Below are 14,141 nucleotides of genomic sequence, written 5' to 3' on the forward strand. Positions count from 1 at the left end.
TCGCCCCTGTTTTGGCGGTCCGTACCAGCTCGGTATAGTTCGAGCCACGACCACGCTTCATTAGGGGTCTGAAAGAACTGGGTCTTACCATCCAGGATCACTCTCAGCCTCGCCGGGAAAAGCAAGGAGTATTGGATGCCCTCTTCTCTCAGCTCCCTTTTGACGGCTAAGAAGGACGCTCTGTTCTTCTGGACCTCCTGGGTGTAGTCCGGGAAAACTGTGACTGGACTATTGTCCACCTGGAACGGGCCCTTTGAGCGCGCCTTCCGGATCAGCAGGTCTCGGTCCTTAAAGTGTAACAGTCTGACTACCATTGGTCTGGGTGGGCTACCCAGCATAGGAGGGCGGGCCGGGACCCTGTGCGCCCTCTCAAGAGAAAAGAAGGGTGAGAGGCCCTCCGGGGCCACTACTGTCTTAAACCAGGACTCCATATAGGCCACTGCGTCTTCTCCCTCGACTTTTTCCGGCAGGCCTACAACTCGTACGTTATTCCGTCTATTGCGGCTTTCGGAATCTTCCACGCGTCTTTCCAGCGTCGACAAGCGTCCCAGGATATCAGATAGTTTATGTTCCGCAGTCACCACCACTGGTTTGAGCTCCTGCAGCAGCTGTTCCGAGTCCTTCACCCTATCGGAGAGTTTAGCGTGGTCCGCTCTGAGTAGGCCCAATCCCGTGGCGACCTGCGCAATATCATGATGCAGTGATTCCTTGGTCGCCGTTATGGCTTCCAATATTCCATCCAGTCTTTTGTTCAGCCGCTGTTCCTGTGCGTCAGTGTCCGGGGCTGCTTGCAGTCCACCCCTCGCTTCTAGAGTGCGTGTCGAGTCCGTCCTCTGCTCCCCTGGTAGGTCGCCTCCCTTGGCCGCCATCTTGGGCTCCGTGCGCCCCGTCAAGTGCTGGGCCCCCGGAGGGCTCCCGCTCCCCCTCCAGTCGCCAGACGAGCAATGGGTCCCGGTTCCTGCCCGCTTCACAGTGACAATGCCTTTCACTCCTCAGCAGCTGCCCCCCCTCCAGGAGTTCAAGCACCTACTGAACCGGTGCACCACCTCACGGGTCAAAACGACCATCCTTTACACTGCAGCTCATCCAGCCGCTTCTCGAGCCTCCCCGCAGCCCAGCGGGCATCTCCCAGCATGATCACCTCTCAATCACCCAAGGGGGTCGCAAGGGGCCCCTATCCAGCTTGTAAAGAGACTTGCTGCTTGGGGCCGGAGCAACCGGCAGTTCCAAAGTGCACCAGGTTGCAGCCTACGCCCAGGCGCCACCCTCCTCAGCCCGGCTTTTCCCACAGTCACTCCAACGAGGTGCCCCCACCACCGCAATGGCAGTACCAACCATCAGAGCTCCATCTCAGGCGCCACATGACCTTTCCAGGAGCCTGCCAAGGATGTCTTTCCCCCCTGCCCAGTCAATGCAGCCCCGACAACCGGTGCAGGTCCCCTGCATATATCGATCCTCTGTTTATGCTCCTGGGGGGCACCGCGGCAGAGGTCCGCCCGTATTAGGGTCACGGGGTGTGAAGGGCGCCCCTCAGGCGTGGGGCCGTGCACATATAGCCGCTGCGGCAGTGATGGGGGATGGGCGACACGTCCGCCGAGAACAAAGGGGGGATTTCACTCTCACCGTCGGTCACACTGCCATGCTAATCCGCTCCGCCTGGACCTCGGGCTATCCGCTCCCTTCCGATCTCCACAGGCACTGCAGTCCTGTCGCGGGCAGCAACCCCTTTCTCGTCCGCTCAGCTGCGGAGGGTCCGGGCCGCCGCCATCTTATCTCCCTTGTCCAGCGCAGTCCGTCTCCCGATTACGGCCTTCCGCGCCGTCCTCCGGGGCTCCGGCCCCCGCTGGCTCATTTTCGCGGCTCTCCACCTTCAGAGCGCTGCTGGCATGGATTCCGCGCCCCCGACCGGTGATTGTAGGGCGAAGCTCAGGATAAGTGGCGGGATCAGGCGCAGAGCTTCAGGCTCAAGCCGCCATCCCATGCGGCGTCCAAGCCATGCCCCCCTATTTGAACTTAGCACTCTTAACTGCCAAATACACCGAAGCTAAGAAGGAAAGCCTGTACATAACATTTGTGGAATTAAGCTCCGCATTCGATTGTGTCGATCATGCGAAGCAATGGTGCAGTCTATCTGAAATGGGTGTGGACCAGCATATCCTGACATTTATAAGGGAGTTGTACAGAGATGCGGGTGCTAGAGTACGCTATGGGCTGGGAGGTTTGTGTTCGGACAAATTTAACATCAAAAGAGGTGTGAGGCAAGGGTGTATTCTTGCACCCTTCCTCTTCATATTATACAATAATTTGGTGGGCCTCCACCTTAGGAAGTTTCAGTTTGACTACCCCGCCTTGGGAGGGAAGTCTATTCCCATCCTCCTTTATGCGGATGACGCTGCCTTAATGTCCCGCACCGTTGTTGGCTTACAGAGGGCAGTTACTGAATTTTCGGAATACATGGGTGCTCACGGCTTAATAATAAACGTTGAAAAAACCCACTCTATGACCTGTGGTTCGCTGAAGAAAACAAGCAGGCCAATTTATCTGGGATCCAAAAGGATTGAAAACACTAGTTGCTTCTCCTATTTAGGAGTCACATTTGATAGCAGAGGCGCCGGGAAAGAAGCCGTCCGCCCAAGAACATTGGCCCTTAGCAGGGCTAATGGCGCTCTGATAAATTTTTCAAGAAAATTGGGCAGGAGACCAGTGCGGGAACTTATCCAGATCTATAAAGCTAAGTGTGTTCCCACAGGTACATACGGGGCTAGTCTTTGGGGAATGGCCAAAACAGAACAGATTCAATGCACTGAAAATAAATTTATTTGTTATTTATTGGCGGCACCAAACTCAAAATCCACCTATCTTTGCCATGGAGAACTGGGCTTAAATTACCTAGAAGACATTATTAAATCGTCCCCACTTCTCCTATGGCATAAAATTTGGGTGACCGCCGAGACATCGTTAAATAGAGATGTTGTGTGAGACTGTCTATCTCTAGACGGAGCAACAAAAATTAAATGGCTCAACTATATTAAGAATATGTCAGTTGAGTTGGGCCACCAAGAATATTTTGACAATCCGCTCTGTCTAGAACAAATCTCGAAAAAAACCCTTAAAACATCTATTATGGAACACCTAGCCAGAAAAAGATGGCATAGAGAAAAATCTAAGAAAGCTGCTATGGCCCATCAGATGTTACTCACCCATGTTGGGATACAACCCTACTTACTGTTAGAGCCTAATCCGTATTTTAGAATGTTGCTGACTAGGTTGCGCGCAGATACTTTTTTTCGTTTGGTGTCCTTTCCTAAATGTAACAACTGGTCTTCACAATTAGAGAAATGCCCCTGTGATGAACTTTCAGCCCAGACTAATATACACTGTATCCTCTTTTGTAAATACTATGTTACTCCCAGGAAAAAGTTTTTGATACCTATACTAAAGACCTGGGGAATTAGAGGGTGTATCGCAGCTTTCTCTAGGCTGAAAACATTAGAATCACCCTTTGTGATGAAATCTGTTACTTCTTATCTTAGAATTGTTATTGCCTTGAGGAAAACTTTGTGACCTGAGCTTTCGCTTCTTTTGAATCCTGTCTGCTGTGATATAAGATATTTTTTCCCAATTTCTGCCTGTAATATGAATTTTTAACGGAAACTTTTAACTGTTTTTAATGTTTTAACTGTCCTTTTTATATGTGCTTTTATGATTTTAAAACAAAAATCGAATAAAGCTGATTTATGACTTATGGCAAGGTTGTCCATCTAGGGTACGCCCAGTGGCGCCCATTTTGCATCACATTAGAGATGCAAAGGGAGGCGTTAGGAAAAAGGGTGCTAACATGGCGATTACGCATGTTAGCACCCTCTTGTAAATAGGGTGATAGTTTCATCACCGCTTTTTTGGCTTCTTAAGCCAAAAAAGCAGAGGTAAAGCCCTTGTAAATATGCCCCTAAGTAGTCGAGAACCCTGCAGCCCGGATTCTTCTCTAAATCCCAAAGCCCAATCGGCCACACTGGCTTTAGCATCCCGCCATTGGCTGCTGGTGCAGAAAAGAATCCACTTCAAGGCACTTTGCTTAGCCCATCATGTAATGCAAGGGACAGGCCCGCAGCTCATACAGCGACTGCTCAACTCTTACATTCCTAGAAAGTCTCTGCAGTCCGGGAATCTAACGTTGCTGACAGTCCCCAGGATAAACAAGGCAGGGAGTGGAGGTCGCTTCACTGCCTATCTAGCTCGCAAACTCTGGAATGAGTTCCCTGCTGACCTCAGAATGAACCAGTCGGAATCTAGCTTTAGACCTCACCTAAAAACTCATCTTTTTTAGTCACCGATCACCTACCTTGAAGTGCATTTGAACTATCTGGCATATGTGTTGTCATCAGCAATGGGAAGCGCGTTGGGTAGCTACGCACTATACAAATTCGCTTAAAAAACAAAAGAATGTCTCATTCTGTATATTCTAGAATTATCACCCACTAGCAATGCTCTCAAGCTATTTTCTCCCACCATAGCATTGACTGCAACATATTGTATTCTGAAACATATGTTGAGTATTTCTGACAGAACCTTTAACCCCTTTGCCGCGGCCGCGATTTCGCGGCAGTGCAGCACTTCCGCAAAATGGGCGGGGCCTAGTTGGCCGTTGGCCGACGGCAGCACGCAAGAGGTTAAGAAAATAAATAAGTACACAACCAAAAGGCAAGAGACTTGGGCTCCTTTCAGCAGTCTGTGGGCTATATTTATAGACTGGTGGATGGGATACTCTGTCAAAACATGGCCATTAGCTATAATGCACTTGTAATAGGCTTGAGGGACATTGGCTATAATGCACTTGTAATAAGCGAACGGGACATCGGCTATAATGCACTTATAGTAGGAGAATGAGACATCAGCTATAATGTGCTTGTAATAGGGGTAAGGCACATTGACAATAATGCACTTGTAATAGGCGTACAGGACATCAGCTTTAATGCACTTGTAATGCATGGACGGGACATTTATTATGTTTGTGATGTAGTATCCCATCCACCACACACTAAATGAGGCTTTGTGTGTGGACATATGAAGTGGAGGTGGCATAGGAAGTGTGCTTGGACCAGCGGTGGCCAGCACAGGTAAGAGCTGAGAGGCAGTGGGGTGGGCAGGGTGCCGCATGGGGGAAGCCAACTGATGACAGAATAGGTATGTTATTTATTTAATTATACCTATTTCGTTGTCGGTCGACTTCACACCCCAACCCCGCCTCCGCGCCCCCCAATGTTTGCCTGTGCCGGCCCCGCTGGCTTGGACCCTAATACAAAGATGAAAAATGGGCCCCTTGATGATTACTAAATAACATCCACAATTGAGGTGCAGAAAGCCCGAAATAATTCTGGGCCCATATGCCACTACACCTGCTGCACTACCAATGGCTATGACCGGTGTAGTTGGCACGTAGGGTGTAGTATCCAAGTAAGTCAAGGTACAATCGGTTGACATTTCCTATTTACACGTGAAAAGGTGGCCTTCGCTGTCAAGTCCCTTGGCAATATTGTGGAATACTTGAAAGTCCCAGAATGCGGGTCAGTTTCCCAGGGGCATATTATCAACGGCCAGCGATAATTATCACGGGTCGCTCTTAGCGTGAGATTTTATATCGCCGGCTATCGCTGGAAATTATCGCCATGCTAGTGCTGTATCAACAACGCATAGCGCAATGGCGATAATTATGATAGCAGTGTTTTCCATGGAACATCGCTGGTTTTCCAGCGATGTTCCATGGAAAACGGCGATATCCTTGATGATAGGGCCTGTGGTCTTAGCGACACAATCCACCCCCCATGTTAGGTATGTCTTAGTCAGGAATTTAACAGATGCTAAATTCATGCGTTAAGGCACACTTAATTCGATTTCAACTATAGCTACTCTTCCTTGATAATATCTTGAAGCTGCTTTTGTGATATTTTCCCTGGTTGGTTTCACAGCCATGCCTTCTTTGCATCTCATTAGCGATGCAAAGTTAGGCATGCTGGAAACGGGGGCTATGTCAGCAAAACAGGCGCTAGCGTGTCCTTGTTGACTAAGTGATAAAGTCATCGCTGCTTTACACCTGAAAATGGACGCTTTTTCTTAGACAGTGACAAGATGACGCAGGTAAAAACATTTTGTTATCTGGGAATTACCTACGCCAATGATGGGTCATGGTTACCTGAGTTTGATAATATCCGGATGAAAATGCTGCGAACTACTAGCAGTATCTTTCGCTTTACATCCAAGCTGGGATCTAGAAGTATTCTAGATATGACTAACATATACAACATACGTTGTGTTTCCTCTGCATTGTATGGGGCGGGTGTATGGGGCCATACTGAGGGCCCATCACTTCAAAAGGATGAAAAAAAGTTTAAAAAAAGATTATTATGCCTCCCCCCATCCGCCTCTGTTCAACTAATCCATGACGAGGTGGGGATCGAGTTTATTTCTGACTTAGCAGCCGTTCGGCCACTCTTATTGTGGCGTTCTATTTGGGCTAAGACAGAGACCCGATTCACTCAAGAAATTATTCTTGATTGTATAGGCTTGGATTATTCACTTCGTATTGAGTGGCTGAAATACATTCAATTTTGGTATAAAACCCTTTTCAAAATTGGTGTTCTTCTGGATCCCGAACTGGCGGTTGCAATCCCCAAAAAAGAAATTAAACAAGCATTTCTTAACTTCAAAAAGGAAGGGCGAGATAAGATGTATGGCAAGTTAGCCACCATGAGGTTTTACAAAGAACTAAATCTAACTCCGGGGTTTCAAGTCTACCTTTCAAATGTTTCCCGTCCATCTCATCAGTTTGTACTTACCCGAGTTAGGTTGGGTATTGCACATCATCTTGTCGCCTTCCCAGTACAGAAATTAAGGTCTGAGACTCTCTGCCCATGCGACAATTCCTCACGCCAAAGCTGCAGTCATTTTTTACTTTTCTGTAAATTTTATCGTTTTCTAAGAACAAGGTATCTAAAACCTATTTTTATAAAATACAATATTCGGTCTTCTAAGACTGCTCTAGAGTTGTTATCCTCCCTAGAGAATGTGGATATCTGTTTTTTTGTTGCCACTTTTATCCTGAAGTGTACAGCTGCCAGGAAGTTTATAGTGCTGCCATAATTATATACACTCCTGTCTGTACACATTTTTCTTTTTCTTTTATTTGCATATTGTATTTAAACTTGTATTATGCTCATTGCCTGTAATTGTATGGTCCAACTATCTTTCCTTTTGTATTTTACTTTGTTTTATCCACATCGAAATAATACTATAATGTACAGCTGCCAGGAATAGTATTTGGCATGATAATCATTACTATTTCTGTCTGTACATGTATGATTCGTTCTAATTTTTAGCTTTTATATCTTTAATCATGTATTGTTGCCCAGTGTATGACTAGTTTAAGCTTTCTCCCCTTATGAATTACTTCTGAGATCGTTTGAGTCTCTGTGTTTTTAATATTAACTGTGTATGTAATGAATTATGTGTATGTCTATGCTTGTGTGATTTGTATTCTCAAATCGAATAAAAGCTTATGACTTGACTTGGACGCTAAAGCGGCGATAAGTTTATCACCTGGCCTTGATAATATGCACCCCAGTGAGGATAAATGAGGACAAATATTGCAAAAGTTATGTTAGAACCTATTAAAATTAAAAATAATTCATCTTGCCATGAACAGGACTTTGGTGAGCTGTTTTATTATCCTGGTGTTGATTCAGATATTTGTAGCAAAACAGGTTTCTAGGCATCTAAACACCCATTAATTGAGAAGGTGAGACCTTTGGTCTGAAGGACCACATGAAACCGTGTGATTCCGAATTGATGTTTACAGAAAGGAGTTTGTTTCTGTTGGCGCCATTAGGCACCATCCTGACATTGTGAAATGGACATGCGCCTACATCTCAAATCAGCCCTAGCTGGGGTCATCAGTTATGTTGTCAGGTGGACGCCAGAAGCAGTCCGCTCTGTTTTGTTTTCTTGGAGCCTTGATTGGATTGACATGAAGACTAGAAATGTGCTCTTGACAACAGGGATCAGAAGCTGTGGCATGCACGCGCGTGTCCAGGTTTGCTCGCGGCTTGGCAGATATCGCTCGTGCTCTGCAGATCTCATTACTCCCTTTATTTCTGGAAGCGAGCAATTCATTTTAAAGTTGAGGCAGCCTCAGACACTTCTCGAAAACACAGCACAGTGACAATCCTGAGAGGGAATAACCTCGCAACAGGGCAACATTGGCCAGTCCACGTGAGAATGTCACCTCCATTTTGCAAGATTAGATGGTAAATCAAGTCTGAATCTAAGACATCTAAGGCATATTTACAAGGAAATGACGCAGCGTGGCACTGCAAGAAATTTAGCAGTGCTAAACTGCATCATTTATAAAACGCCGGGATGCTTTGCAGTCAGAAGAATTAGGCGCACCCCGTGTTTTCCTTTCGCCTGGCACTAAAAAAGCTTCCAAGTGCCAATGCAGACACCCTTGCGCCATGGTACAAGTGTCCCTGCGGTGCAGGAATGATTGTTTATGTGCAGGACCGGACATCTTCCTGCTCATAAACAATTATTAAAGGTGATTTGCTCCTTCTATTCAGCAGCACACATAGAAAGAGCAAAAAACGAGGAAAAAGAAAAGTATTTGTGCCATTCTAGCACTTGCTTTTAATTTGAATTTAAAATTTTTAATTTTAAGCACTGCCTCAGATTTACAGATTTACACATGCATGTAAATCTGGGCAGTGTGAATAAGCAATAAGTTTTGCGCTGTAACACCCACAGCAACACCCATTGCACACAGCCTTTGACGCAGAAAACTGTGTGAAAGAGTATCATATTTGTCAGCGTTAAGCCTCGCAAAAAGGCTTAGCACTGCATTGTAAATATGGAGCAGGGCATTGCATCAACGGAGCGTCGTAAAGAGCTATGCTCCTGTGGTGAAATGCCCTTGTAAATATGCCCCCTTGTGTTCAGTGACTCCTTACAGGTACCACTTCTAGGAACATCTTATTCTATGCCTCTCACCTGTTTAGTATTCTGTCTCCTCCTTTGACTCAGACCTGCTGGTAGGCTCCTGAAACCAGCTGTTGGCGCCTCAGATGATCACTTCTCACTACCGTTCTACTCCAAGGATTAACACACTTTTCATCAGCATCGAACAGTTGATTACATACCACTGTTTATACAATGTCTGGTAATAACCACGGTTATTTAGTAAACAACCTAGAACTGTTCTGCATGAGCTTAGTAATCCTCTATGAAGGGTCAGCTGGAAATGTGTTACTTTACAATAACATTGGTTTAGTTTATTTGCATGCTGCTATGAATATATCAATGTAGCAATCAATAACCATGTCATCCCTTTGAAATGCTGTGTGATGAGTTGCAGCTACACTGTCAAAATCACCCTCGGCTTACGCAGCCATATTTTTGTCAATAAGCATGACCTACTTCTCATTACAGAAATAGTGCTTATTTTGTGAGGGTGTTTGCTCGGCTCCTGATAAGGATCTCATTTTTTAGTGCCACAACTTCACTGAGAAGCACCGGTTAGTAACTACACTGACCGTGCAATGGCCAGAAATGTCAACATTGTGTGTGAACAATCTCTACACAGCGCATTAATAGTATTTAAACACACAAATATTTTCATTGCACGAATTACAAGGGACAGTGATACATGAGAACACTCTTAATCCGTCCCCTCCCTTTAACAAAAGATGTCTTACTATTTCTTTTTTACCCGAATTTAGTTTTTTATTTGTCACAATTCCTTCACATTTTTATAACTTTTTTTAGCAAAAATTTAAATGAGTAGCTTTGTTTGGGCATCCAGCCCACAAGATTATCCCAGAACAAATTGAGATTAGCTTGAGGAATGGGTATTAAGTAGGGGTGAGCATAATCTTTTGTTACACTTGCATAATGTGGCATCGTTTCAGGCATTTGGCGTAAAACCTTTATCAGTAAACCGGGCCGGACTGGGAATAGCAACCAGCCCTGGCAAATTGCTGCTCAACCCGCCCTGGGAAGGGGGGAAGGGTGTGCTAGCAAGAAGTACCGTTCCCGCTTTTGTAACAGGCAGACGCGGCCAGTAGTGGAAGTACCGGCCAGGCGGTGACGTGGGGAGGGGGAGGGGCAGGGTGGAGGGTAGTAAAAAATGGATTACGGAGTTTAACAGGTAAGAAAACATATAAATAAATACAACAAATTTTGTTGCGTACACTGCATCACCAAATGCGATGCAGTGCGCGCAATGAAATTGTTTTATTTATTTATATGTTGATTTACCTGTTAAACTCCGTAATCCATACATTACTACCCCCCACCCTGCCCCTCCCCCTCCCCACGTCACTGCCCGGCCTGTACTCCTACTACCGTCCGGGGCTGGTAACAGGGGGCCGATATTGCAGCACTGCTGCAAAACCAGCCACCGGTGACAAAACCGTCCCCATGGGCACTAAACCGGCCCCCACCTTCCTACCCATCGGAAAAATGCCCGGTGCCTGTTATGGCCAATCCGACCCTGCCAATAAAGCACAAGAATATGCCGAGAATAAATGATTGCGAACTGCACTTTCGAGAGCGAGCGACACTTTTTTAACGTGGGAACCAACTCGAACATACCTTCTCCAGTTGCATTTTTAAACAAGGCACCACTAGATAATTTATAACCCATGATGAACAATTTTATGGGTTTGCCATAGTTACTAGAACTAGGAGGCTACAGTACATACAGTAGAAACTCCCCCTTTCTCTCCTGGAGGCTCTTCTACTTTGTTCAGTCCATGGTAGTTTTGAATTTGAACTTTGGAGGGACAACAACACAGGGGACCTGGTTCACAAATCTAAACTTATATTTTTGTCTTAAGTTTACGATTGCTTGTTATTCAGTTATTTTACTAGTAGTATTTTTATTCATATGGTGTCTCTGCACATAAAAAGATAGGACATTGTTATGTGTAGGGAATCAGCAATCGTAAAAATACTACTAGTGTAATTCCTTTGTGAATGGTAAACAATTGTAAACTTACAGAAAAGTGTAAGTTTACTTTCGTGAATCAGGCCTTTTTTTTATTTGCAATCTCTCTTGCATCCATACCCTTGGAATCATTGCTTTTTTATTTACTTTTGGGGAAAATCAAGTAAGTTCCATTTAGTGTCTGCAAAAAGATTCTTTGGGGCCTAGTCACTAATGCAGTGGACATTGTATGCATTTTCTAATACATGTTTCCCTTTCTCCCTGCTTCTGTGATACAAGTATTTTTTAAATAATTTTAGAAGTTTGTGGGTGGCCTTGCATTCATTTAAAATTTAGGATACTTCTTGTCTGTATGTGTCTCTTGGTGGCTAGGATTGACTTGCCTCTTTAAAGCCAAGCCATTGTAGCCAGATATTTGCCTTTGTCTTTAGCTCCCGTCTTCCTCATGCGCTTGCCCACAGTTTGTGTATGTATGAGATAGTTGATTATAGTGCTTTTTTTCCTACTAATTGTAAATGTATTTTAGAGGGGTCAATGATGTTGGGTTGGGCTGTTTGCTGCTAGGGCATTTTTAAAGTTTATTTTGTTTTTCTGAACTTGCTGATTTACTGGTGGTGGGTGAAGGGCAGTCACATGGGTGAGCCTAGACACATTTTATATATATATATATATATATATATATATATATATATATATATATATATATATATATATATTAATGCTCCAAAACTCTCCTCCACACTAAAAACGTAGAGAGTAACAGCACTCGTGGGGCGGCGTACCAATTTTATTAGCGTAACAGACACGTCCTTCCTCAGTGTTTACACATCACACTGGAAGGCGCCACATTTAAATCCTCCAGAGCATTGCAAATGAAAACAGGCTACAATTTCCATGCCGGCTATCTTAAAGTCATACATTATTATCAACAAGTACAAACTCACCATAGAGTGCCTTTTCACGTCTCTATGTTAGAATTGTGTTTTTCGATCTGTAAGTCGTTATGCCGTATGTCAACATTCGCGTTATTTTATAGCATTGTATGAAATCCTTGTTGGCTGTTATCTACTGACATATTATACTAACAGCAAAGCAGCAATTAAAGTACTTTTTCTTTAAAGGTAACTTTATAGGATGACATTTATACAAAATATGCTGGATACGACCCTTTTTATCAGTGTGGATCGAGCAGTGTTTCGGCATCACAAATAGAACTGGCTATACTTTCTTAGCCGAATCCCGGCTCCATCTTGGAATCATGTATGAGAAGACGGACTCACTTTGTGAATCCGAGAATCTGTGCCATCTTAAGACTGTGCTTTCATACCTGATTCGTATGCACACTAGTTATTAAACCACTGACTATACAATAGTTCAAGTGTCATAATTTAAATTAATCTCATAACATGAAATTCATCATATTTACAATGTAAATCAAGCCGTGTAACGGCACCCAAGATTGTAACACACCCAATAGTCATAATATCTCGCCGTGCATCGGCTAGCCCTTTCTATGCATCTATGCTCAATTATCAGAATAAGATAAAAACATTTCATTTTACAGGTTCAACTTTATCATCCTACTGTCATTAAGTACCCAAATGTACCACCAATTCTTCCCCGCTATTAAGACCTTTGAGGCTATGTGTTTGCAGGTCAATAATATATTGGGATTCCAATCTCCTGGGTCTCAATACTCTATCCCCTCCTCTGCTATGAATTGGGACGTGGTCAATGCTAAATAACTGTAGTAAATCCCTATTGCTCATATGTTTGATAGCAAAATGTCGAGCAACAGGGTAACTTAGATCTTTGTTAGCTATAGCGCATGTGTATAGTACTGCCTATATACTTGAGGCCACAAGGGCAGAAAAAGCAATAGACAGAATGGGTGATCTGGCATGGTTGAAACTTCATAATTGTCTTACGTTTCTTTAGTCCTTCAATCTCATAAGTCAGCACTCTCTTGCTGTTGGTGTAAGCTTTGCACTTTCAGCAAGGATAAAATCCTTTAATTTACCTTATTGTCCCTTGTTTTTTTGATGTAACTTCAAGGTGACTATGGACCAATTTGTCTCTAAGGGATGTAGCCTTCCTATGTGTTATTTGTGGAACTTAAGGGATGTCCATTCCTATGATCATGTTGGTTTTTAATACATGGCAGTTCCTACGTAGGATGTTTCTTAGCATATCCGCATCTTCCGAATATGTTGTATTCAAGCGGAATTTGCCATCATTATCCTTGTTTGTCTTTTTGGTGTTCTCTTGAACTTTCACTAATCTGTCTCTTTGAATATTCTCCACTTTATTCAGAGTTTTATCTAACAGTTCAGTGTCATATCCCCTTGTCATGAACCTGCCTATGCTCTCCCTGGCTGTCACTTTAAAATCGCAGTCTCTTGAGCAATTGCATTTTAATCTCAATAATTCTCCATATGGTATGCTGTTTTTTAGACCAAAGGTCATGACTACTGGCAGCGTGCAATGTAGAATTGCCGGCCGTGGGTTTGCGGAAAAGGTATGTAATCAGCTTTCCTTCTTGTATGCAAACCCTCAGGTCGAGATAGTTCACTGCCACTGAACTAATCTCGCCTGTGAGTTTGAGTTTTACATCATTTTATTCATACGTGAGCTATATTCCTCAGCCGAGGATACCGACCCCTTCCAAATTAGGAAGAGGTCATCAATATACCTGTACCAGGCCACTATCTCCTCAGACCACTTGTAGTTGGTGGGAGACAAGCCCACCTGCTCCTCCCACCAGCCTACAAATAAATTTGCATAGCTGGGGGTGATGCAGGTGCCCATGGAACTCCTGGAAACCTATTGATAGAGGTCCCCTGAAATAAGATGATATTTAGCAGGCAAAATTCAGTAATTTCAATTAGCATGCTGTTATGTTTAGCGAACTTCAAGGATCTCTTTTTCAAAAAGAAATCAATGGCATTCAATCCATGCATATGGTCAATACAGGTTTATATGCTTGTTATGTCCATGACAATGAGTTTGTAAGATGGTTCACATTTTATAGTCCCAATATGATTGATAAAATCTTTAGTGTCTTTGATGTATGATGACAGTTGTAAAACTGACTGAAAGAGAAAGTGGTCAATAAAAACAGATACATTCTCTGTGAGGCTCCCTA

The sequence above is a fragment of the Lissotriton vulgaris genome, chromosome 9 (genome assembly GCF_964263255.1).
Source record: "Lissotriton vulgaris chromosome 9, aLisVul1.2, whole genome shotgun sequence".
In the NCBI taxonomy this organism is placed as follows: Eukaryota; Metazoa; Chordata; class Amphibia; order Caudata; family Salamandridae; genus Lissotriton; species Lissotriton vulgaris.